The sequence below is a fragment of the Hipposideros armiger genome, unplaced genomic scaffold (genome assembly GCF_001890085.2).
Source record: "Hipposideros armiger isolate ML-2016 unplaced genomic scaffold, ASM189008v1 scaffold_94, whole genome shotgun sequence".
NCBI classification, from domain to species: domain Eukaryota; kingdom Metazoa; phylum Chordata; class Mammalia; order Chiroptera; family Hipposideridae; genus Hipposideros; species Hipposideros armiger.
Window position 1 is genome coordinate 2,414,504 of NW_017731444.1, and position 26,917 is coordinate 2,441,420.

General features: G+C 50.1%; 1 long non-coding RNA gene across 1 annotated transcript in view; it reads right to left on the reverse strand.

Annotated features, from left to right (window-relative positions):
- Positions 1-2,053: 2,053 nt before the first annotated feature.
- LOC109384436 (uncharacterized) overlaps positions 2,054-26,917 on the reverse strand; it is a 70,778-nt gene continuing 45,914 nt past the window's right edge. The window contains exon 3 of the long non-coding RNA XR_002124397.1: positions 2,054-2,393. This is a non-coding gene — a long non-coding RNA (uncharacterized LOC109384436). The remainder of the gene's footprint in view (positions 2,394-26,917) is intronic.

Sequence of the window (26,917 nt, forward strand, 5' to 3'; positions counted from 1 at the left end):
CGGCCCCGCCCGCCCCCTCCGCCGCAGATAATTAACTCGAACCAATAAAACGCTGATTGCGGCGTCTTTGTACGCGCCGCCTCGGCATTGTCATGGAAAATGGGGTCCCCTCCCCATTCCGAGCTGCCCGCCCCTCCCCGACCCCCGCAGCTGGCCCGAAGTCGGCTCGAGCCACCTGGACGGGACCGGGGGATCCGAGCAGCCCGGCGCCCGGTCCATCTGCTCCCCATCCCCACCCGCACCGTCAGCTGCGGACCCGGCCCATCCCGGGAGGGCCCGCACAGCTCCCTGCGAAGCTCGCACTTCTTCCCTCCACTCGGCCCCGCGGGATCGCAGGGAAGAGCGGGCGACTGGGATCCCTGCCTGCAAGCCAGGGGTCTTTCCCCAGAGACCGCGGGGTGGAGGTGCGTTGGTGGTCAAAAATGATAACAACGATGAGAAGCCAAAGAGTGCAGAAGGGAAACGATGAAAAAGCACCCCCACCCCACTCCTAGTCCTCCGAAAAAACCTTCCAGAAATCATCTATCATATATCCGTATATATATGAATATATATGAATATATATATATACAAGTCACACAGGAAAACAAGTTGAAGGTACCCCATTGAAACAATGAGGTGGGTTTTACAGGATTGTTCCCCCTTCATCCTCCCCCCACCACATGACTGTCAGTTTGAGGGTATTTCTCCAGAGATCTTTCTCTGCGTGCCCACTCATAAATGTATCTGCACATACACGCGCGTGTTAGCCTAAATGGAATCACTGCTACCTATTATCTATGGGTCGCTTTATTTTCCCTGACAAGTAATGTGGTAGAGATCTGTTCATGGCACGGGTGTTTACAAACCACCACTGCCATAGACCCCTCTGTTGGCTCCCAAACCCGGCTTCCCCTCAGCCTGGGTGTGAGTTGCTGTCTGGCCTGTGCATGTCCCCCAACTGCGATCATTTGTGGGGGAAGGCTCTGCTCTTATGCCCCCATGTGAGTGGAGGCAGAGTGGGGTCTGTGTGTTCCTGGGCTTCTGGGAACCTCCAAGCTCTGTGAGAGATGTGGATTAGTAACAATAACAACAGCTGTAAAGATAAAAATATCCAAAACTTGGAAATAAGACAAAAGGAAGTCTGTGTGTCCTTTCAATGTCATATTAAGCCACTGTCTGATCAGCCTGCCTGAGTCACCTGGTTCTCAAGCCAATGCACCTTTTCACCATTTATTTATTTTTTTAAATTTATTTATTTTCTAAAGATTTTATTGGGCAATTGGGGAAGGGGAACAGTGTTGGGGAGTTGGGGAAGGGGAACAGCCAAGTTGTTGTCCTTCAATCTGAGTTATGGAGGGCGCAGCAAGCTCAGCTCCAAGTCCAGTCGCCATCCGGGCACAGCCCACCATCCCATGCGGGTGTTGAACAGGCAACCTTGTTGTTAGGAGCACGTGTGCTCTCACCAGCTGAGCCATCCTGCCACCTGTTGGCAGCTCAGCAGCAGCTCAGCTCGGGTGCAGCTCACTGGCCCATGTGGGAATCGAACCAGAGACCCTGTTGCTCAGAGCTCGAGCTCTTAACCAACTGAGCCACTCAGCCGGCCCTCGCCATTTATTATTGATCAGCATCCCTACTCAGTCAAGTTCCACGTTAACTCGTAAAAGATGCACAGTTACAAATGATTTCTGTCCTGTAGTAAATATATCGCTAAGGCTTGTGGGTTTGCTGCCCTGTAAGACACTAACCAGTGTACCTAACTTGCCATCTCGTCCTCCATTGAGCCAGCTTTACCATCCTGCTGGTTCCCTCATTGATGAATTAAATAAACCTTTGACATGTGCTCACTATATATTTGTATGAGATTCGTGTTTTCAACTTGCTGAAAACAATACTATGACCCAGTTAACCTTTCTTGTGCCAGGCCCTGTCCTCAGGGCTTCACACGGAACAGGCTTAAAAAGGTGGGCTCTGGAGTAAGACAGATCTGGGAGTGAATTCCCCTTCTGCCATTTACCAGCTGTGAGACTTCCAGTAAGACTTTATTAAGCATTGACTGAGTACCAGGCCCATTCACATTTTTATCTCTTATTCAACTCAAATTGCACAATACTGCAAGATAAGGTTTGCTTTGACATGTTTCCAGTTTTGTGCATGTCCCTGTGCACATCCCTTCCCTTGAGCCTCAGGGTCTTCAACTGTACAGTGGGCGTGGAGATGGCTGCCTCCCGGGACTGTGAAGATGGAGTGTGATCATGCTTGAGAAGGCAGCTCCATCGGTGGAGGAGCATCTTGCTACTTGGGGTTCAGCAGCAGAATGCTCAGGGCGGGGGAGTCACAGACTCAGTCACCAGGTCCCAAGGTCGCTCCTGCTGCCTCAGTCACTTAATGCCTCGGAGCTTCCACTTGCACATCTGTAAAGTGGGAATAACAGATGAAAGCAGATTTTGCCTGGCAGAGGGATCGGCTGTTGTGGCAGCTGCGAAATTAGTTTTGTGCTTGTGGGAAAGCTCGAATGTGCATGTGTACACATCAGGGGAAGCTGCTGAAATACCTTTTCGGTCTTGCTTTTAGAGCTGGCGCCTGAGAGAAGAGGTATTTCACTCCCAACAAACCGTGTGCATTTGTTCCCTGAGATCTAGGTTCTTGAGGTGTGTGTGTGTGGTGGGGAGGGGGCGCGGTTCTTGGCTGCTTTTTTGTGTGTCTATGGTTTTCTTTCCTGGGATGGACCCTGCTCAGAGTTGAGGGTCAAAGGTTGAGCAGTTCCTGAGACCTCGGGCTTAGACCGTGTATATTCATTTTCTGGGGCTGCAAACTGGAGTGGCTTAAAACACAACAGAAATGTATTGTCTCACAGTTCTGGAGGCCAGAAGCCTGAAACCAAGTTGCCAGTAGGGCCGTGCTTCCTCCAGAGGTTCTGAGGGAGAATCTTTCCATGCCTCTCTCCTAGCTTCTGGGGACTGCGCACAATCCTAGGCATTCCTTGACTTGTAGACACCTCACTCCAATCTCTGCCTCCGTGGTCACATGGCATTCTCCCTGTATGTCTGTGTCTGTGCCCAAATAGCCTCTTCTTATAAGCACACTAATCATTGGATTAGGGTCTGCCCTAATCAAGCGTGACCTCATCTTAACTTGATTACATCTGTAAAAACCCTATTTCTAAATAAAATCACATTCTGAGGATTCAGGTGGACATGAATTTGGGGAGAGGGGGTTTATTCAGCCCAGTGGAGACAACAAGCATCTCCCTGGTGGTCCTGAAGGGAGCTGACCCTCCCCACATTTTCTGGATTGCACAAACCCCAGGATTCCTGTGAGACCCTCTGGATGGGCACTATCAGACAGGTGTCTGGCCGTCCTCTCAGCAGGGAGCTAGGAGCTGCACTTCCTCTTCTTAGACAGATAATGCAGAGCAGGGCTGGAGAGTGCTCACCACCACGTCTCTCTGCTCATAGCTATACACAGGAGTGCTGGGCTCTGAGCTGCCAGGGGATCAACCTCCCCTCCCTGGTCTAGACTTTCCTCATGTGTCAAACGGGCACAGTGAGTACGATTGCACTTAACACCAATTTCAAGAACGGGCAAAATTTATGTTGATAAAAATCAGAATAGTGGTGGGGCGACTGGTTAGCTCAGTTGGTTAGAGCGCAGGTTCATAACACCAAAGTCGCTGGTTTGATTCCCACATGGTACAAGGAGCTGCGCCCTCCACAACTAGATTGAAGACAACTACTTGACTTGGAGCTGATGGGTCCTGGAAAAACACACTGTTCCCCTATCAAATTTCAAAAAAAGAAATCAGAATAGCGGTTGCCTGGGGGGTGAGCAGAAGGGAGCCTGCTAGGGGGTGGAAATGATCTATATCTTGATTTGATGGTAGTTACATAAGTGTGTATGTAAAAATGTACTGAACTGAACACTTTAGATGGGTGTGCTCTAGGTATTTTATTGTGTGTATTTTATATAGTAATAAAAAGAAAGGAAGTAAAAAGGAAGAGAGGAAGGAGAGGCGAGGGGAGGCGAGCACAGTGACCCCTTCTAGGCCTGGCTTCCAGGACAAAGTGAAGAGCCAGTGCCCAAGACTTTCTGCAAATGGTGGACAAAGGGGAACCAACATCTAACCCTGACAGCAGAAAGAGAAATGGAGGAGTGGGGGTTGGGCGTGCCCCTCTCTCCTTGCCCTCTCACCACAGGCCTCCCCCCTGGAAGACAGAAGGTGGGACTTTGGAGGCACACCTGCTGGCTGTGTGACCTTGGGCATGTTGCTTGACTTCTCTGGGCCTCAGGTGCCTCACTTGAAAAATAAGAATAATACTTTCAAAGAGCTGTGGTGAGGACTGAGATACTGGCTGAAACTCCCTTAGCATGGTGGTGCCACCTCTGATCAGCACTCCACAACCCCTGCTCTACTTGGCCTGGGCCCAGCGTGACAAGGGAGATGTGTCTGAATGACAGGCACACTGTCCTGACACTGGTTACAGACAGGTGAGAGGCAGTGTTGGATTCCCAGGTACAAGTCCTCATGTTGTCCCATTTACTACCTGTGTGACCCTAGGCCGGTCACTTGTCTTGGTTTCCTCCTCCTAAGGCTGTCATTTCATTCACTCATTCAACCTTGGGCAAATTCCTAGGCTTTTCTGCGGCTCAGTTTGCTCATCTCTAAAATAGGGGTGAGAACAGTCCCCACCGCACAGGGCTGCTGTGAAGACGAAGGGAATTTGCACTTAGAGCAGAGACTGGCACAAAGCAAGGACTCAGGAAGCTTTCGCTGATATTATTCTCCATGCCCACGTACTGAGTGAGCTCCTGCTATATGGTGGGCGCCATGCTGGGCCGTGGGGGCCCTGAGGGGCTGGCAGCCCAGCTGGGGGCTAGAAGCACCCTTCATGCAGGGTCATGCAGGTGCATGACAAGGGTGCCCAGAGCACCCTGCCTTCTGAGGCCACTGTTTCCCAGGCTGAGCATTTCAGCTGTACTGGGGCCAGATGCACGGTTCTGCCAAATGAGGTGCCAAGAGAGGCTGTCACCCTGTGGCACAAAGGCAGCTCCTCGCACTCGTCGTGGGTGGGGCCCAGGGAAGAGTTCCAACCACCTGGCTCTGCAACTGCTCATGGGGCAGCCTGGCCCCAAGCCTGGGCTCCCCTCCTCTGTGTGCAGTGGGGGTGTGGGGGCGGCCGGGAGGGGAGGGGCAGGAGACAGGCTGAGATGCCTGGCAGAGGACGGTAAGGGCAGGAGCGCAGGGCCTGGAGAGAGGGAGGCAAGGAAGGAGGGATACCGGGCAGGCAGTGAGGAGAGGCGAGGAGAGGAGGGAAGAACATTAAGGGTGAGTAGATTGGACTCCCCTAGCACCCACTGGTGCTGGGCCCAGGTCTAAGTCACTCCTCATAACAACCTTCAAGAGATACTGTTAGTAGCAACCAAAGCACAGAGAGATTAAGTAACTTGCCCAAGGTCACACAGCCAGTATGTGACAGAGCTGGGGTTTTTGACACCAAGGCAGCCAGACAGAGTCCGTGCTCTTAATCATTATGAAGATGAAGAGGGAAAGAAGGGGAGAGGAAGAAGAAAGACCAGACAAAAGAAAGGTGGAAAGAAGGAGAAAAGGGGCGAGAAAAGAGAGGAAGGAGGGAAAGAAAGGAAAAACAAAGATGGACGACAAGAGGAGGAGGAGGAAGAGACCCTCCTCCTCCTCCGTGGGGAGTGAAGGAGGGAGAAGCGAACGCTGAGGAGGGAAGGAGGTGCATCCTGGAGGAGGCTGGGGGAGGTGAGTTTGCCCTCTGTCTTGCCCCACCCCCACCCTCCTGCACTGAGCTGCTCCCTGAGTCTCACACCAGGCTCTTGGGGCAGCCCTGATGCCACCCAAGGAGAGGCTGACCCTCTGAAAACAGTGGTCTCCTTGAGAGGGGCTGGCGGGCCAGCAGCTGCCCAGAGCCAGAGAGGGGAGGTCAAAGCTGAAGACCAGGAGGGCCTGCCAGAGGAGGGACCTCTGCTGGGGGCCTGGCCTGGAGCCTGACTTCTACTCCACAGCCACCTTTCAGGGGGCACTTGACTCCAACTCAAAGTTGAAGAATCCCACGTCAGAAAGGTGAAATAAGCCTCCCAAGTCACAAGGCTGGTAAGCTGAGGAGGGCGGCTCAGGGCTCGCCAGAGCCTGAGACCGCAGTCTGGCCCAGGGGCTTCCTTCTCGGCCTCCACCCCCTCCAGCCTCTATCTTGGAAGAGGCAGAGCCCTTGGCCGAGTTTCAGCTTCAGCAGCAGGCAGAGCTCAGCTGGAGAAGTTGGCCTGGACACAACTAAATGGTCACTCACCCACTCCCTCTTAAACTTGCCTACTCATCAGCCACAGGTCCACCTGTACCCGTGTCTGCCTCCCCAGTGCACCGTAAGTCCCTGGGTTGGAGGGCTGACCCACAGGGGCCCATGGCTGTGTGCACGAATGATGGATGGGTGACACCCCACATATAATAGGGAGCCCCTCCAGTACACAGAGACTGAGGCATGGCTGATTACCACCCTGGCCTCAGTGTCCCCACCGGTCAAATGCCAAAGAGGCCCCTTCCAGCCCCAAGATTCTGCTATTACATCCCCCAGAAATCTTCAAGAGACAGCACCTGGAAATTAGAAGAAAAAGATGAGCCAGAGCAGGGTTCAAATCCCAGAGCCTTCACTTACTTCATTTGCAAGGTCAGGCAAGTCACTGACCCCTCCACACCTCAGGTTCCCCAGGGGCTACATCCTTCCCCTCCCAGGGACACTGAGGGAAGTGAGCGCTGTGGCACAGGAGGGGTTCAAATCCTGGCTCTACCACCGGGCAGATGACTTCATCCCTCAGCACCTCAGTTTTCCCATCTATTAAATGGGGGCAACCATATTAGCGTTGTCAGGTTGCTCTAGGTCTGAAACTGCATCCGTCTAGGTAAACGCTCCACCCAGAGCCTGGCGCACAGCGGACACCTGCGGCAGCAGTAGAAGGGGCACTGCTCTCCCTTCAGGTGGGAGGAGAGCTGACAGCCTCCAGCTGCGACACCTTCAGGGTCCTCCTCAGCTTTTGAGCCCAGGCCACGTACTCCTTCCCAGACAATCCCTGTGAATGACTGCGCCAGGAGGGGAGCAAGGGCCTGGACGTTTCTGCCCCATGCGGGGCTCCCGAGCTCCCCACTGGGACGACGCTGCCAGACCGCACTGTGGTCTGAACCTCTCCCCCTTTTATAGGCATCGTGCCTCTTACTCTCCGGGGTCCATCTCGGTGTCTGCACCAAGGAGCACCCAAAGTGACTGAGAGCAGAGGTCCTCAAAGTGTGTCCCCAGAACCAGCATCACCAGCAGCACCTGGGAACCTGTAAGACATGCATGTGCTCAGGCCCCAACCTGGACCTGGGGCTGGGGACCAGCCACGTCACTCAACTTTAAGAACTGCCGTCATACAAGAGAGCTATTGTTAAGATGTCACAATAGCGGTGTGACTAGGGGGGTGTTTTGTGGGAAGAGGAGAATGTTTTATCTCAGTCTCAGTAATTCCCCAGCCCACAAGTCCCTCCGTCATTTATTCCAAGAATCCAGGTGGGTGACCCAACAAGCCCCCATCCCTACCCCATCCAAGGGAAGGGTCCAGTCCCAACGTCCAGCTAGACCAGCGGTTCTCAACCTGTGGGTCGCGACCCCTTTGGGGGTCGAAAGACCCTTTCACAGGGGTCACCTAAGACCATCGAAAAACAAAAAGATATTTACATGACAATTCATAACAGTAGCAAAATTACAGTTATAGAGTAGCAACGAAAATAATTTGATGGTTGGGGGTCACCACAACATGAGGAACTGTATTAAGGGGTCGCGGCATTAGGAAGGTTGAGAACCGCTGAGCTAGAGTTTGCAGGCTCAGGTTTGTGAGGCTGCACACAACCCTGCCTTCTTCCCTCCTGCTCCTCACCCCTCCCCCCCACCCCCCAGGGACACCCCAGCCCCTGCCGCTTGCTTCCCTTTTGTCTGCCAATCTGTCTCCATCCCAAGATGAGCCCCGGGCCTCCACCAACCAGTCTGTGCTCCATCTTCAGGACCCCAGAGAGGCCTCTATGCTCCCAACTGCTTTTTGCTTACCCCAAGGAAAGGTCCAGGAGAATGGTTCACGCTACTGGCTCTCTGCTCCAGCCTGGACCAACAATCGCCCCTCCTCATGGGAGCATAGTCTCCCTACTAAGGCGCTCAATGCTTCACCATGTGACAAGTGAGGGACCAGGGACAGAGGCACAGAAGCTTGCCCAAGGTCACAGCAAAAGAGGGGAACAGCCAGGATTTGGACTTTGCTCTCTCTTCCCACCTGTGCCACCCACTTCCAGGCTCCAGCAGGTGGCAGGTGCCAATTTGGAGGTAGTCACATGTGGCAGGGACACTGTTGGCCCTGGGAGATCCAAGGCTTTCAAGGACTCACTAAAGCAGCCACAGCCCATCCCTGTGACACAATCGTGCCGTGTTTGTCTTTTTCCAGTAGGCGTGATCCTTGTCCTTCTTGCCGATACCACAGCCCATCAGATAAAGCTCAGAGACAGGCAGGCACCAGCCAGAGGACACACAGCTGCCTTCACTTTTCTAAACTGGCAGCGGGGTGATACATTAGCATCTCCCTTTATGTGTGCCCAGCTCATCCCCCATCCGGCCTCGCCTCAGGGAACCCTTGAACGTCAGGGCCAGAATAAGTGGCAGTAACAACAGACACATGTATTGAGCACTCACTCCATGGCAGGCATACCTGGCATGTGTTCTGTAGACACGATCCCCTGTCATCCTCACCAGGAGCCCATGACAGACATGCAATTATCAGCCCCACTCCACAGATATGGGCACTAGGTTCAGAGAGGTTACGTACCATAGCCCTAACTGCCCTAGACCAACCCCTCCATTTTATAGACAGGGAAGTTGAGGCCCAGAGAGGTGACACGATTTCTTCAAGGACATATAAGTGGTCAGTGTCAGAGTCAGCTCTTCCCTGGCAGCTTACCTAATGAGAGTAATCTTAGTTCATTCATGGAGCACTTTATAGTTTGTCAAGCTATCCCCTCAAGAGAGCAAGAGTTTCTCTTGTTTATTGGTTATCATTTTCAGATGCTTATATGATGTGCCAATATGGTTCTAAAGGCTTTATAAATACAGAGGGTGCCAAAAAAATGTATACACATTTTAAGAAAGGAAAAAACTATTAAAATTGTAATACTTGAGAACCATATGGTTTCACTGACATGTGGGATATAAAACTGAAAGCAACAAAGGAACAAGACAAACATACAAACAGAAACTCATCGACACAGACAATAGTTTAATGGTTACCAGTGGGTAAGGGGGTAGGGGGGTGATAGATGAGGGTAAAGGGGATCAAATATATGGTGATGGAAGGAGAACTGACTCTGAGTGGTGAACACACAATGTGATATACAGATGATGTATTACAGAATTGTACCTCTGAAACCTATGTAACTTTACTGTCACCCCAACAAACTTTAATTAAAAAAAAGAAAAGAAAAAAATTGTAATACTCAATATATACTGATAACAAAAGATGAATGTAAGTCATGTTTGACTTCTGCAATTACAAGAGGTGCTCCAAGTGGTGACCGTCAGCATCCAGACACTTCTGATTACGGTGAACTACTGCTTGAGCAATGTTGACCAAAGTGTCCACGTGGATACATTTTTTGACACCCCCAGTATTAACTCATTTAATGCTCACAAATACAGGCAGGTACATTTATTACCCTCACTTTGCAAATGAGGAAACTGAGGTGCAGAGAGCTGAAGGTCACACAGCCAGGGTTCTAATTCAGGCTGCCTGAGGGTCTAAGCACGATAATGGCCTGCCCTTTTTATAGCTGAAAAACCTGAAGCTCAAAGAGAAGACATGACTGACCGAAGGCTACACACCTGGAGAGGGTTGTGGGCGTGGAACTGGAGCTCGGATCTCCTGCCTCCAAGACCAGTGCTGGTTCTCCTCCCCAGCAGTGCCCTTTCTCGCTCCATGTTTGTTGATTAACCAACACTGATTGGGAACCTTCTTGGCCAGAACAACAACCGCTCCTTCCTGACCAAAAGGCGAAGCAGACAGGAAACAGACATGCACAATACAGTGAAGTGAACATGTTAGTTCCATGGAGGTACCAGCGGCAGCTGTGGGGGCAGCTGGCAGGAGACTGCCACACCCTGGGAATAAGGGAAGGCTCTGGAAGTCTGATCTTTGAGTCAAGTCTCTAAGTTCCAGTGGAAACTTTTCCAGAAAGATAGAGTGGAGAAGGGCATCCCAAACTGAGGAAACAGCTTGTGCAAAGACCAGCAAGCATGAGACAGAATGTAAACTGTTGTGACAAGTTCCCTTCAGCACTGAACCAGGGTCAGGACAGAAAAAGCTGAATAGGGAGGGTTGGGAAAGGCTGCTGAGAAAGGCAGGACACTGGAGTCCTGGCCACAAACCTGTACCTGTATCACAGGGTGACCTCAGTGTTCCCATCTATAAAATGGAAGTGTGGGTGGAGGGTTGGTGTCTAAGCGCCCTGCCAGCTCCAACTTTCAGCTGGTGGAGTTAGGATGGATTTGAACGGAAGGACAATTTTGATATGAGGGCGGGAGGCAAGGGAAAGAAGGGCATTCTGGAACGAGGGATAGATAACAGGAGCAAAGGTCCAGAGGAAAGAAAGTTCAGGACAGGTGTTGAAAATGATAAGGAGGGGCAGCTGGTTAGCTCAGTTGGTTAGAGCGCAGTGCTCATAACACCAAGGTTGCCGGTTCAATCCCCACATGGGCCACTGAATTATGCCCTTCACAACTAGATTGAAACAACTACTTGACTTGGAGCTGATGGGTCCTGGAAAAACACACTGTTCCCCAATAAAAATTTAAAAAGAAAAGAAAATGATAACGAGAAGATATGGCATCTATCAAGGGTCACCAGGATGGTGTAGACAGAGGGAAGCATGTGAGGAAGTTGTATCAGTGGAGACTCTTCAGTTGTATACAAGTAAAAGAAAGAGAAAAGGAATTATTGATTTATATAACTGAGAAGCCCAGGGTTCTGGCTTCAGGTATGGCTGGATCCAGGTCCTGAAATGTTATTGTGAAAACCCTGTCTCTTCCTCCATCTTAGCTTTGATTTCTTCATTGTTGATTTTACTCTCAGGGAGGTTCTAACCTCGTGGAGGCAAAGGTGGCCCCTTTAGCTCCAGAATCCATCACACAAACTACACTCCTGAAGGGAAAAAAAAGATTCTCAAACCCTCCCATGACATTATTCTGGACCCTTTTCTTTCCCTCACATCTAACATTAGCTCTAGCCTCAAATCTGTTGAATCTACCTATAAAAGAGATCTAGAATCTACCCGCTTCTTCTCACCTCCACTGATAATCTGGTCCAAGCCACCCTCATCTCTGTATTTTATTTTTTTAATTGAGGGATTACATTCATGTAGATGAGAACACAACTGGGCGTGTACATCCAGCTCAATGAATCTTCACACAGTGAGCACATGATATAGCCTCCACCCAGATCAAGACACAGAACACTGACCGCTCCCCAGCCTCCCTCAAACCCCCTCCTAGTTAATAACGCCCTTAACAGTGTGTCCTCTTATGTGTCTGAGTCACCATCTCTGGCCAGGTTTAGTACACTGGTTCCCAGCTGTCTCAAGCTTTAACTCTTGCTTCTTTCAGTTAATTCAGTCAGTTCAGAGATCCTGTAAAATGTAAGTCAAAAGATGTCCCTCCTCTGTCCAAAACCCTCCCATGGCTCCCATTTCATTTCATATAAAAGCCAAAGTTCAGGGGTGGCCAGGTGGCTCGGTGGGTTAGAGCACGTGCTCTGAACAACAAGGTTGCCGGTTCGATTCCCACATGGGATGGTGGGCTGCACCACCTGCAACTAGATTGAAAACAGTGACTGGACTTGGAGCTGAGCTGCGCCCTCCACAACTAGATTGAAAGGACAATGACTTGACTTGGAGCTGATGGGTCCTGGAAAAAACACACTGTTACCCAATAAAAATAACTTTAAAAACCCAACAACAACAACAAAAACAATAAAAGCCAAAGTTATTTCCATGGCTTGCAAGGTCCTACACAAGCTGACACCTCACCCCCTCTTTCCCTTTTTGTCCCCCCAGCACCTCCTGCTCCTGCCAATCTATTCCTCAAACACACTCAGAACACTCACACAGGGCCATTTCCAGATCCTAGTGCAGAGAGGGAGAACCCAGGTGGAGTCCAACAGACTTTCTGAGCTAAGGAAATGTAGCTGAGGGTCCAGGGAGACCAAGGAGAGCAGAGTTCGCAGGACAGAGTATTGGACAGAAGACAGATGCACACAGAGAATTCCAGAAATGTGCAGAAAGTCTCCCTGGAGTATTAGGCTAAGCACTGGTTGGCACTTTTGTGTGACAAAATTACTCTGAGCTGGGAAGAACCATGGGAAAAGATTAGAGACCAGTACCCAGCAGTCACATAGGACCAAAATAGTGCCAAATAGAAAAAAACAATCACAATTTATGGTGCACTGGTTAGAGTGTAGTAGTCCCCCCTTATCCACAGGGGATACATTCTAAGACCCCTAGCGGATGCCTGGAACTGCAGAGAGTATTGAACCCTATATATACTATGTTGTTTCCTATATATACATACTTTTTCACTTATAGAAAGCACTTTACAGCTTCTCTTTGGCATATCTGGATTGCCATCATTACAACTCTTGCACTTTGGGGTCATTATAAGTAACCCAAATAGGGGTTACTTGAACACAAGCATGCAATACCACGACAGTCAATCTGATAACCAAGATAGCTACTAAGTGACTAACGGGAGGGCAGCTTATACAGCATGGATACTCTGGACAAAGGGACGATTCACCCTCCAGGTGGAATGGTGCAAGATTTCATCACGCAACGCAGAATGGCACACAATTTAAAACTTACAAATTATTTCTGGAATTTTCCATGTAATATTTTGAACCATGGTTGACTGCTGGAAAATCACAGAAACCACAGAAAACAAAACAGATAAGGGGGTCTGCTGTACCAGGAAGGTGTTTTTTCAATATTGGTAAAGAATCAGCACTCAACCGAACGCTACTCTGGACCCACCGAACAAATCATGAAAACAAGATCTGAAATAATCAAACTTTCCAAGGAACCTAATCGAATCTTAGAACTCAAGATTTATAAAAATATTTAAAAATATAGCATCCAACAGAGATAAAATTCATGTCTGACATCCAAAAAAAAAAAAATTACCAGGCATGCAAAGAAGCAAGACAACATGGCCATGAAGGAGGATGATAATGAATCACTCGAAAATGACCCAGACTGAAATAGAAGTAGTGGACAACAACATTAAAACAATTATTAAAACTGTTCAAAAGTTAAGAGACACATGGAAGATATAAAAAGATCCAAACTGGAGCCAGCTGAGTGGTGCATTGGTTAGGAGTTGGCTTGGGATGCCTGCTCTGAGCAGCAGGACCCTGGTTCAAATCCCACATGAGGGCCAGTGACGCTGCATCCTCTACAGCTAAGATGCTGAACAACAGCTCAACCTGGAGCTGGGCTGCCGTGAGTCGCAGGCGATGGCCGGCGATGGCCGGCGACGGCGTAGGCTGCAGCCCCTGCTGCAGTGGGTTGCCATGGGCTACCGTATGTAGCCAGCAGCAAGCGTGAGCGGCCCAGAAGCCGTGACTGATCTGCCTCGCCCGGGAAGAGTGCAATGATGGTGCCAACTTGGGCCAGTGAAGCAACATCCTCCACAACTAGACTGAAGAACAAAATGACAGCAACTTGTCTGTTCCCCTTCCCCCAATTCTCCAGCACTGTTCCCATCCCCCCAATTCCCCAATAAAAATCTTTAAAAAAAAAATCCAAACTGAACTCCTAGAAATGAAAAAAATGAAAACTACAATGTCAGAAATGAAAAATATGCTGGAACTAATAGCTGACAAAACACAGCGAATACAAAGATTAGTGAATCTGAAGACACAGAAGATAGAAATTATCCAAAATAGAACACATAGAGGTAAAAAATCATCAAAATAGCAACAAGAGTATCAGAAGCTGTGGGACAACTAAAAGCAGCCTAATATATGTGTAATTGAAGTCCCCAAAGGAAAGGAAATATTGGGAGGGGGAGCTGAAAATCTTCCAAATCTGATGTAAACTATAATCTCACAGATCCAATAATCTTAACAAACCTGAAGGCCAAGCAATAAGAAGAAATTACCCATCGTGATCAAACTGCTCAAAACTGGGGACAAAAAAGAAAATATTTTATTTTTATATTTTTAGCTAAGCCATCCTGCCACCTGTTGGCAGCTCAGCGGCAGCTCAGCTCAGGCTGGGAATCAAAGCGGCGACCACGTTCCTCAGAGTTCACACTCTTGAGCGAGCTCTTAACCAACTGAGCCACTCGGCCAGCTCGAAAAGGAAAATATTTTAAAAACAGAAAAAAAGGCTTGTTAAGTACAGAGGAACAAAATAAAAATAATGGAAGAGCTCTTGTTGGACATGACATAAGAGAGAAATAGTGGAACAACATCTTTTAACTTACTGAAAGAAAAAAAGTGTCAACATGGAATTCTACACCCAGCTAAAATATCTTTTAAAAATGAAGGTGAGGGGCAGCCGGGTGGCTCAGTTGGTTAGAGTGCATGCTCTTAACACGGTTGCTGGTTCAACTCCCACATGGGATGGTGGGCTGCGCCTTCGGCAACTAGATTGAAAACGGCGACTGGACTTGGAGCTGAGTTGCAACCTCCACATCTAAGTTTGAAGGACAACAACTTGAGTTGGAGCTGATGGGTCCTGGGAAAAACACATTGTTCCCCCGAAAAAAACACACTGTTCCCCAAAAAAGTTTTTTAAAAATGAAGGTGAAATAAAGATGTTTTCAAACATACAAAAGCTGAAAGCATTCTTCACAATCAGGTCTGCACTGCAAAAAATGATAAATGAAATCCTTCAGGCAGAAGGAAAATGACACCAAATGAAATTTGAATCTACACAAAGGAATAAAGAACACTACAAATGTAACTACATGAGTAAATATAGAAAATTTTTCCTTATCATCTAAATATCTTTAAAAGATAACTTATTGTTTTGGGGGTGACTGGTTATCTCAGTTGGTTAGAGCATGGTGCTGATAACACCAAGGTTGCCAGTTCGATCCCCACATAGGCCACAATGAGCTGTGCTCCCCCTTAAAAGAGTCAACTATGCTATTGTAGCATGAAAGCAATGTGTAACCAATGACCATGGCTGTTCCCCCAATAAAATTTAAAATAAATAAATAAAAACTTACTGTTTAAACAAAAACAATTTGTGGGGCTTAACATCTACAAAAATAAAATGTATGACAACAATAGCATCACAGTCAGGAGGAGAGAAATGGCAGAATACTGTTGTAAGGTTCTTACACTACACATGAAGTGATATAATATCACTTGACAATAGACTGTGATAAATTAGAGATACATATTATAAGTCCTAACATGATTAACATGAAATAACATAAATTATAGCTAATAAACCAACAAAGGAGGTAAAATGGAATAAAATATGTTCAATTAATAAAAAATGAAGCAGAAAAGGGAAACAGAGCAGATGGGACAGAGAGAAAACAACTAGCAGGATGAGAGACTTAAATCTAACCATAGCAATAATCACATTTAATGTAAATGGTCTAAACACCCCTAACTAAAAAGCAGAGATTGTCAGATTGGATTTTTTTTTAAGAGGCCCAAATATGTGCCACCTGAGAAAAAAATACACTTCAAATAAAAGACACAAGTAAAAAGTATTGGGTTGTCAGGAAAGTCATGACGTATTTTTCTGTTTTCCAATGCAAAAATGTTTCATGACTTTCCCAACGACCCAATATAAGGATAGAAAAAGATATACCATACTAACAGTAATCAAAAGAACACTAGAGTAGCTAGTTTCATATGAGACAAAGTTTATTTCAGAGCAAAGAATCTTACCAGGGATAGATAAGGTCATTTCATAATGAGTATGAAGCCAATTAATCTAGAGCATATAACAATTTTAAATGTTTATGCCTGCCCCTAAAGGCAGAGATTCAAAATACATGAAGCAAAAACTGACAAACCTGCAGGGAAATAAATCCACAGTTATAGATTGAGATTTCAAATCTAAATAATTGAAAGAACAAACAGGAAGAAAATCAAATGTCACCTTAGTGCATCCTACCTTGACCATTAATTTTAATTGCACCCCTCACTCCCTACCCCTCTTTTCTGCACACATCATCTTCTAACAAAATATTTATTTATTTTACTTATTTGTATAATGCCTAGAACAGTGTCTGACACTTAGAATATTCTCAAAAAATACTTGTTAAATAATAACATGATTGAAAGACTGTTAAATGCTTTTATTATAACTAATACTATGCTACTCTGCATGCAGTCTTTCTCTTGTTATTTCAATGGGTAGACCTCAATGAAATCAGTATTGGAGCCCCAGAATTCTAGAACATAAGGGCATAAATAGAAATCTAGAGTGTTTGTGTAAAATGCATAGGATGTTAATATTCTAGAAAGTCAGAAACCTACAATGTTAGAATGCTGGGATGTTTAAAGCCAGAACATCAGAATCAGGGACCAGAGTTGATAAGGGATCTAAACCTGGTGGGTATGGCGGGGGAGGGGGTGTTGTTCAGAATCAAACAGCACTCTTTTCTAATTCCACCTCCTGGTTCTGGGTGTCCCCTAACTTCAGCACCCACAGAGAGATGTACATCCAGCTTACTAACTCAGCGCAGCCAGGCAAAGGGATTCAGAAACTATTCACCCATGGCTTCAGGGGCTGTGGGAATAAGGAGAGTGGGAGAGGATGGGGCGGGGGTGGAGGGAAGCTATATTTCTCCATTTTAATTCAGCTCCTGCTCACAGGGCCCCTTCTGGACTGTGGGCCCATAAGGCCTTTCGGTCATGCAAGACTGGAGGCTGTTATTATCAGAGGGAAACACCACAACCTCCACAGGAATAAAGGGAAGAAACTATAGCAGCCCGAGGCCTGCCCATCATCCGAGGGACCCTGCCCCACAGCCACAGAATTGACTGGGGAGGCTGCGTCCAAGGGAGTGGGGGAGATAAGTTGCATCAGGTCAGGGTGGCCTTACATCTCTAGGCCCAGGAGTGTAGCCTTCGCTGCCCTGGCAATGGGGCATCCTGGTGAGAGATGTACAGCAAGTGGGGCTCACACACCTAATTAGTGGTCCTGCTTTGTTTTTATCTACAGCACTTACCACCCACTGAACCTCTTGTTTTATGTGTTGATCTCATTTTTTATCCATCTCCCAAACTATTAGATTGTGAGTCTGTGAGGGCAGCCAACAGCTTCACAGCTTCTGCTTTGCTCATGCTGTCCTAGGGATCCTACTGTGGACTCTGCATACAGTGTGTTCAATCCATGTTGCACAGATAAAGGGGCTTTTCCTGCAGGGATTCTGTGCACATGGGGTCTCTCCCCTCTTGTGAAAACTAGGAAAGGCTGTCAATCCTCTACCCAAAAATCACATCCCTTGAACGTGGGTACAGACTCTTCCCAAGTACCCCACTGACCCAGGAGCAGGATGAAACTCGAGGGCCCATTTCCAGAACTATCTTTCACCCATCCATTTTCAGCCCTGGCCCTGTCCTGGGAAAACCACAGAAAATAGCAAGAACCACCACTTTTGAGCACATGCTGTGGGCTCAGTGCTGTGCCAGCATGGTCTCAGCCATCTCCATCACCCCTGGGCACAGAGCTGTTACTTGACACACAACCTCACACAGATGAGTGGGGGAGACTTTCTGAACCCCTTTCTGAACACTCTGCTTTTAGCCTCTTTAATAGCCCGGATTGACCCTCCATTAAAGACCCAGGTTCTCAACATTACTGGAATCACACGCTGTCTTTTTGAGGCTGGGTCAACTGCTGGCAAAACCCCAGAAAAACGCACAAAGAGGCCGGAATTATCAGGCAAATTCCCAGGGACCTCCCTCCCACTTTCCTCCGTCTCACCACCATCGCAGCCATTGGAGCCTGTAGACCCCCCAAGCCAGGAACCAGGCGTTACACACCTGGGGTACATGAGGGGTGTCCCGGTCCCCTCATTTTTGGACAATGCTGGGAAGCATCCTCCTCATTGCTCAGCCTGCTGCTGTGCTTCGCGCCCCCCTTCTTAATTATTACCGCGGTGCTAAATTGGGCGCCCCGTGCGTGCGTGCATGCGTGCGTGTGTGTCTCTCGGAGGCTGGCGGGGGGGGGGTCACTCTTCACACATGGGGCGCCTGGGTGGAGGGGGCTGCTGGCTTCCTGCCCAAGAGCGAGCCCCCTCCCCCCAGTCCCGGCCGCTGGAGGATTGTGAGCTCAAACAGATGGGCCAAGCCGGAGGGGCGGGGGCGCGCTGATGGGGTGCGAGACGGCAGAGCGGCGGCCGGGCCTCGCCGAGCCCTGACAAAGATGGGGGCCGGGCGGCGCCGGGCGCCTTATCAGCGCTAGCAGACTGCACTGCCGGGCGGGTGCCCGCGGCCCGCGATCGGGCTCACAAAGACCCCGGGCCGGGCGGGAAGGGGGGTGCGGGGGGTCTCGAAGATTAATTGCCCAATCAAGTTGTCGGCGCGGGGCGGGGGCGGGGCCGCGGCCCCGGGGGACGCGGGGCGGCGCATAATGAAGTGTGCAAAAAGTTAATTTGCTCCGCGACTCGCTGCTCGCCAGAATCAAAGGCTGGCGACGGCGAGGGGAGGAGTGAGGAGTGTGCCCTCCGCCCCAGCTTGCGACCTAGGGGCTGGGGGAGGGGGCGGAGGTCTCCTGACATGCATTCGCCCCCCACTTCCGCCCGCCATGTGTCCCCCGGCAGGTCCCGTCCAGTCTCCTCTTCTCTCCTGCATGCACAATGGTTGACATTTCTGGAGCGCTCACTCTGGGCAGGGCTCTGAGCCAAGCGCTTCCGGGCGTGATCTCCTTTGGTCGCAACCTGGAGGTAGTGTCGGTGAGCATCCCGCTTTACAGAGGAGGTACCCGCGGCACGGAGGTGCTCAGGAGCGCTCCAAGGTCACACACGGCCCTCACAAGGCCCCCAGAGCCTTAGGTGGAAAATGGCGCGGTGGAAAGCATCAAAGACAAAATACACCGGACAATGGGGAAGATGATTTTATTCAAGCTCTTGCAATAGAGGGAGCATCCCAGGTTCCCCAGATCAGAATGTGTGGGCAGGGTGAGTTTGCCTTAGACTTTCCATAGGGATCTGTAGACAGGTTACAGGTGGGGGAATTTGGAGTTGGGATTGTCTTGCCATCAGGGGAAGTCTCATCAGTCAGGGGAGCAGGAGATGTGTCTCTAAGTTTCAGATGGGGAAAACAGTTCTAATCTCAGCCATCAACCATGAGACAAAGAAGGGGAAGTGGGAGGGTCTGTCTGGCCTTATCAGCAGGTTCAAGCAAAAGGGGAAATGTCACAGGCAAACAAGGGAGTCATCCCTGAGTCTTATGGGAATCATGAGAAAGAAGGACTGTCCTATCTAAATCACATGGGGAAGGTAGGTGCTTGCCTGCAAAGCCATTTCCCTGAACACAAAGGGTATATAGGGACTTCAGAAAACAACAGATTGGGGAGGGGGATTTCTTAACCATTGCTGTTTTCCCAGGACCCCAGGGCCCAGGTCAAGTTTAACATTGTCAAAAAGTTGGCTGATAGCACAGATAGAGGCCCTGGTATCCTGTAACAGCAGCTTTGCTGAGTGGCTTAGAGCCACTGCCTGGTGAGGAGCTTATCCTCAGTAAATACAAATACCCCTTCAGTCACTCTCCTGGGGATGTTACCTTGGGCAAGTCATTTAACCACGATAATAATACTCACCTTATAGGATACTATTATTGGTGAGAGCATAAACAGCAAGCACACTGCAACACGGTATGCTATGAGAACTCGTTTTTTCTCAGAAAGTAGTGGTGTCAAGATTTGAATTTAAGCTGCGTGGCTTTGGAGACTGCGTGCTCACCCCGAGGTATACTGTCAGATCTGTGTATTGCTTCAGTCCTCCAATACCAAACTCATCCCAAACCTATGTCCCAGGTACTGGGCGTCCTGACAAGAAAAGGAACAGGCCCTGCCCTCTCTGAGCAGCTCATTCTGCAAGAAAGGCCAGCCCTAAAAAGACAATGGCACAGAAGCCACAGTGGCCCTGGGAATTCAGAGGAAGTGCCAAACCTGGGTTTAGGGATGGCTTTGGGGAGGCCTGGCGGTCATGTCCCAGATGCCCACAGTCCAGTTGGCACAGAGTAGCAGCTGCCCTGGTCCCCAGCCCCATCAGACTCCCACCAGGGCCCCCTCTTCAAGAACAGGCTCACCCCCTGGCCCTGGCGCTGACTGGTGGTTCTTGAATTCTGGTTCTCTGACCCACTGCCCAGGTCTATCCTTGGGCCCAGGCAGGACCAGGGGACTGGAGAGGGTGTCCTTGAGGGTGACAAGAGCCAGGCTTGCAGGCAAGAATGGGTGGGATCACAGCCAAACCAAGATTTATGGGCTCGATCATAATAATGAAAGAAAGAAAGAAAAAGGGGACGCATGTTCGGCAATGCCCAGGGACCAGGACTGCTGCCCTATTACCAAAAATGTCGCTCTCGACTCTGCAAATTAGCATAAAACATGCTGTTTTGCATTCGTTTGCATGTAATTTGCATGCTAATGACTTGACACCACAATGCACCCAGTCCCCAAGCGGCTGCTGGTCCTTGCTTTTCTCTCAACCCTGCCTCTTATCTTGCATTGAGAAAATCAGGAGATCTGGGTTCTAGGCTAGGCTGAGCCACTCACTCCCTGTGGGGCCTGGGCTGGTCCCTGCCCCTCTGAGTCTCAGTTTCCCTGACTGTGAGCCTAAGGAGACCAACTGAGCAGGAGTTTTCAAATTATGCTCCAGTAGCCCCCTTGGGGGCTACAGACACAGAGACGAGGGAGCAGGTGGGGTAAGCGCCCCCCCCCCTTCCATTTCCTCCTAACAGCTGGGGCTCTGAGTAAAATTTCTCTTGTGCAATGCAGGCTTCTCTGTTAAAAACAAAGACTCAAAAGTTTGCAAACAAATGGACCTGGTTATCCCACTGTCTTTCCAGCACAGCTCTCTAAAGACTTAAATAATAATAACAGAGTTAAAATAGAGCAATTACCATGAGGCAGGCACTGTTTGAAGCACCAGACACACATAACTCACTTAATCTTCACACGACACTTGAAATAGGTGCTATAATTCTACTCCCTGCTTTATAGATGGGTAAACAGAGGCACTGAAGGTAACTTAGCTAAGTTCAAGCAGCCACTACATGGTAGAGTGAAGATTCAGATGGTCTGGCTCTAGAGTCCATACCATGAGTTTAGCCAGGTCAACCCTCCCATTATACAGATAAGAAAACTGAGGCCCAGAGAGGGAGAGAGAACATCTAAGCATAGCAGCTAAACTGGCACTTAAACCTTGCTTCATTCCTGAGCCCCATGCTCTTCGCCACCAGGGCAGAATAGCCAGAGAAGGGAGCACGGGGGTTTCAAAGATGCTCAGGACACTTCTCTCTTGGTCCAAGGGGGTTGCCAGGGTGAAGGGTGCCTTCTTCCCTGGCCACCACCAAAACCTGCTTCTGCCTCCTCAGCCAGCCTAGACCCAGCTGGTGGACTTCAGGAAACAGGCCCTGGAATCAGCCAGGATGAGCCCCTAAATCAGGACAGCCAGCAGGCTAGTGAGAGCACCAGGTGTGCCGGTCAGAGCCAGCACACAATGCCCTGCCCGGCTGTGCAGGTGGAGGCACTGCTGAGGGGACGCCACTGCAGGGAGCTGGGGGCCTTTATCTCTGCAGAGGCAGGCAGTGCCAGGCCAGCAGGTGCTCGGCCCCCACTCCTCGGGGGTCTGGCTGGGAAACCCCCATATGCAGGGATGACTGGCCTCCCTAAGGGATGCCCCGTGGGGGTAGTCTTGTCATCCCTTCTCTCTATTCAGTGCCCCTCAATGGCACCCTGGCCTTTCCCAAGCCCCCTCCCTTCTGCCAGCCTCCCCCTCTGAACTGCCCCTGTTTCACCCTGCTCCAGCCATCGGGCCTCTCAGCTCCTCCCACACCCCAAGCTCAGTCCTGCCTCTGCACCTCTGCACTTGCTGTTCCCTCCCCCTTCACACCCTGCAGGTCTCAACTCAAGAATCACTTCATTGGAGAAGACCTCACTGACCACCCCATCTAAAGTTGACTCACTCCCTCTCCTCCCATTCACTCCTTAGCATCTAGCATTGTTTTGTTCTCAGACATGATTGCAATTGGAATGTATCTTGTTTATTTATGTGTCTCCTCATTTAGTACCTGTCTCCACTGCTAGAGTCAGGACCGTGTCTGTCTTACAGAAATATAGTTCTCAATAAATATTTGTTGAAGGAGAGAAAGAGGGAAGACAGTAGCTGTTGATGATTTATTTGGTTAGTGTCTCCCCCTCTCCCACCCCGACCTAGAACATCAGCTCCACATTCACCAGTGATTCCAGAGGCTAGCACAGTGCCTGGCACACAGAAGCTGCTCAATAAATATTTGCTGCATAAATGAGCCAAATGTGCAAAATTTCTGCACTGGGAGTCAGGAGACCAGGGTCCCTTCCCAGCAGTGCCCCCTAATGATGTGTAACACCCTGGGCAAGTTCCTTCCCTCTGGGGCCTTCAGTTTCCTCATCTGAAAGCTGGACTTTGAAATCCCTGCCACCTTCACCAGGACCATGGAGGCCCGAATGTGGTCCATCCTCACTCACTCCCCAGGGGAGGCAGATGGGGCAGCTGCCAGAAGGCAAGGAGCAGGCAAACCTAGATTCCAATCAGGATGTAGCTACCGCCGGGCTGTGTGACCTTAGGGAAGTCTCTGTCCCTCTCTGAGCCTCCATTTCCTCATTTGTAAAAGAGGCGCTAGTAGCTGTGTGGACAACATGAGACAATGGAAGGGAAAGTGTTGTGAAGACTAAAGCGCCATGCCCATAGATATCATCTTCATTAGCAGGGCAGTGCCATAAGGCGGTTATGACATGGCTTAACCCAGCACATTTCTGTTTATGTATGAAGGGGACTCCCAATCGTACTGACCTCACGGGGCTATTGTGAGGATTAAAATGAGAAAATGTATGCACGTGGTAGGGGCATATAGTAAGGATCTCATGACCACAGCCCTAATAGTCGTTAACTGCCTCTGTCTGAGTATGAGTTCTCTAAATAATCAGAGCACAGTGGAGACCCAGGGTGAAGGTGAGGGTGGGGGTGAGGGCGGCTTTATGTCAGTGTTGAGGAGGATGAGGCTGGAGAGGTGGCCATGACAAGATCAGGCAGCCCGCAGGGGATGCAGATTTAGCCTTTCTCACAGGACCAGTGGGTTTTTAAACCCACAGAATGGGTTTTAAGCAGAGAAGTAAAATGATCCAGCTTGTCAGGGATGGCTGGCATTGGGGGTGGTTCCCCATGTCCATGACCTCCCCTTCCCTCAGTATTAGAACCCCCAGATGTAGCTGGGCATATGGACACCCAGAACAGAGACCACACTTCCTGGCCTCTGGAAGTTAGGTGTGGCCATGTGTCTCCGTTCTGGCCAAGAGGGCGTAAGTATAATACCACGTGCCATTTCTGGGAGAAGTCCTTAAAGAGAAGGGGAGCATTCTTTGCCACTTCCTCCTTCCCTCTGGGTGGAATGTGGACATGATGGCTGGAGAGTGAGCAGCCAACTTGGACTAGGAGTTATTGACACGGGTGGGACAAGCTAGAAGGAGCCTGGGTCCCTGGAGATCAAGGAGCTACCTTGCTAGCCCAGGACTGCCTGCCTCCAGACTGTTTATAAGAAAATCAGCATTTGTCCCCTTTAAGTGCCTCTACTTTTGGGCTCTCTGCCACGCACAGCCAACGTCAAAACAAACAGATCCAGTCGGCACCGATGATCACGGAGCTCTGTGGCCCACCTTGAGGTGTACGGGGTAGAGGGCTCTCCTGGGACGCCTTCCTGCTCACACAGGCCCTGAAGCTGCTGGCCTTTGCTGCCTGGCTCTGCCCATTTGAGGGCAAAACCCAAGTGAGCCCAATTGGCTGGTGTCCCTGGCTGGGCCACACTGTGACAGGTGCAGAGCACGAGGGGGCCTGAGACCAGGACTCCTGCTGCCTGCCTTTGCAGCTCTGAGAGACCGGGCAGAGAGAGGGCAGTGGGCAGAGAGAGGGCAGTGGACGATGGCAGCACGGCGTGGGCCACCTCCAGCCCCTTCTCACCCACCTTCCACGTGGCACCCAAGAGCTTCTTAGTACCCTCTCCTGATCTCACAAATCCCACCTTGGTGCCCTCCTGCAGCACCCCAGGGCCCTCAGATGGACATCCAATCATCTCCCTGACCAGGTCCTGTAGGATGGGGCCAGATTCTTTAGTGCAAAGCTTCAAGCACATACATGAGCACAGATCCCGGCTCTTATGAGCTCTGTGACTTCAGGCACCTTGATAAAGCATTTTGGGTCTTAATTTCCTTATCTATGAAATGGAGATGATTGTAACAACTACTTCCTGTTGTTCTGAAGCTTGGGAAATCCAGTTATTTACTGCTGCATAACAAACCACCCCAAAACATGGTGCTGCTAACCGGCTTTTATGCTCACAGATTCTTACAGGTCAAGAATTCAGACAGCACACATTGGTGGTGATGGCTTCCTTCTGTTCTGCAGTCTGGGGCCTCGGCTGGAAAGAGCTGAAGGCTGGGGGCTGAATAATCTAGAGATGTGTCCCCTAACGTGTCTGGCAGTCAAGACTAGCTCAGCTGAGGCTATCAGCCAGAACACCTATGCGTAGCCTCTCCTTGGGTCCTGGACTTGCTCACAGCACGGCGGCTGGGCTCTGAGAGTACATGTCCCCTGAGACCAAGGCAGAAGTGGCCTGGCCACGTCTAACCTACCCTCAGAAGGCACACCATGTCACTCTGCCCCCATTTTATTCCTGGAAGCAATCACAGGAGGGGATATAGACCCCAACTCTTCACAGGAGGGGTGTCAAGGAATTCAGAGCCATACTTTAAAATGGCTTGAACAATGCCTGGCTCATCATAAACATTAAATACCAGCTAGGAGAAGTAGCATTCATATAATAGTAGCAGGGTTCAATCCTATATGTGTTGAAACAGTCATATCAAATAACACTGGGCTTAAAGGGGTTAATGGAGGAGGTACAGGTCTCTGGAACCTGACATCCCCACGGGGCCAGGAAAGGCACTGAAAGATAAACTTTGGATACAAAGAGCAAATATGTCTTGAGTGCTTACGAGATGCCAGGCACTGGGCCAAGCACTTTCCATGCATGATCTTATATAAGCCACACAGCAATCCCAGAGCAGGGTCTATCATTATGCCCATTTATTGATAAGGAGCCAGAGGCTCAGAGAGGCAAAGGGTCTTGCCCAAGGCCACACAGCTAGGAAGAGGCACGGTCAGGATTAGAACCTAGGCAGTGGGTTGTCAGAGCTGGTCCTCACTTCCTACGACTAAGCTGGGCAATAGCCAGCCTGCCAGGTGGAACAGGCCGTCCTGACTGTTTGGTGACAGACAGGGAGGGCTTGGACTGCAGGACGGAGAGCCAGGACCAGGAGGTTTGTCAGCTGCAAGCCCACAGTCACAGGCTGGGGGAATGGGGCCAAGCCCTCCGTCTGGTGGGGTGGGGGAGGGAGGAAGTGAAGAGAACCCTGAAAGCAAGGCAGAGTCCCCCTCCGGAGGCAGCTCGGCACTGAGAGATGGAGATAAAGCCTGGTCACCGCCTGTCAACAGCGCTGAACTACAGGACCACGGAGGGGCCCTGACCTCTGCTGCTTGGCGCCCCCACCAGGAGCAGGGCTCAGACTGCTCCTGGCTCAGGAGGCCTCACCTGTAAGGGGAGGAGCAGGAGGACAAGGAGGGAGCACCAAGCCATACAACAGCCAGAAAGGGTCACAGAAGGGACTCCCAGCAGCACCAGGTCCATAAGGGCAACCAGCACACCTTCAGGGGCGGGGACGCTCTCCCTGGTGCCCTCTGCTCCTTGGCTTTTCTTCTAGTCACCACTCCCTTTTCCTTCCTTCCTTCCTGATTTCCATCCACTCCCTCCTTCCATTTCTTCCTTCTATAGTTTCTTCCTCTTCTCTCCTTCCTTCCCCATTATGAAATCTCACAGGGAGAAGCTGCATTCTCCAAATGGCAGGAGAAACCTGGTCTGAACGTGGTTATGACCATGAACTTCATAAAATAAAACGTGATTTCTAAGCCATCATAAAACCAGTCCTAACAATGTCATGAGTCTGTGATGAGCTCCCTTGACTCTCCAGACATCAGGTATGATAGGGGTATCAACTCTGCCCCAAAGTCAGAAAGTCATTCCCAGAGCACCTGCCTCTACTCAGGGTCACTGGGGGCACTGGGTTATAACCGGGTAACCTTGGACTAATTGCAAAGCCCCTCTGAGCCCTGGTTTTCTTGCCTGAAACAACTACCCGGGTTGAGAGGAGGGTAAGACAGGACGACACACAGTTGCGCTCAGTCACAGGAGGGTTTCTGCCTTGCCTGGTCCCTTGCTGGCACAGGCCTCTGACCTTTCTCCCAGGCCCATGGGGCAGAGCCAACTCCCAGCTGATGTTGGCAAGCGGCTGGGAGGGTGGACAGGCAGGCTGTCAGGGCCGGCCTTGTGCCCAGAGAACCTTCTGTGCCACTGTTCCTCGGCCAGGCAGGCCCAGCCCACCGGCCACTTCCCAGGCCCCTGGCAGAACAGGGCTGTAGGCCCCCCCTCCATCTCGTTCAGCTGACCACGGTAGCCACCCTCCTCCCCCCAGGCCCTGGAAACAGAAGTCTCCAATATAAATGCAAATTCGCTGTGGTCCCCAGTCTCAGGCTGGCAGCTCCAGCCTGTGCTGCAGGCTGGGGACATGAGC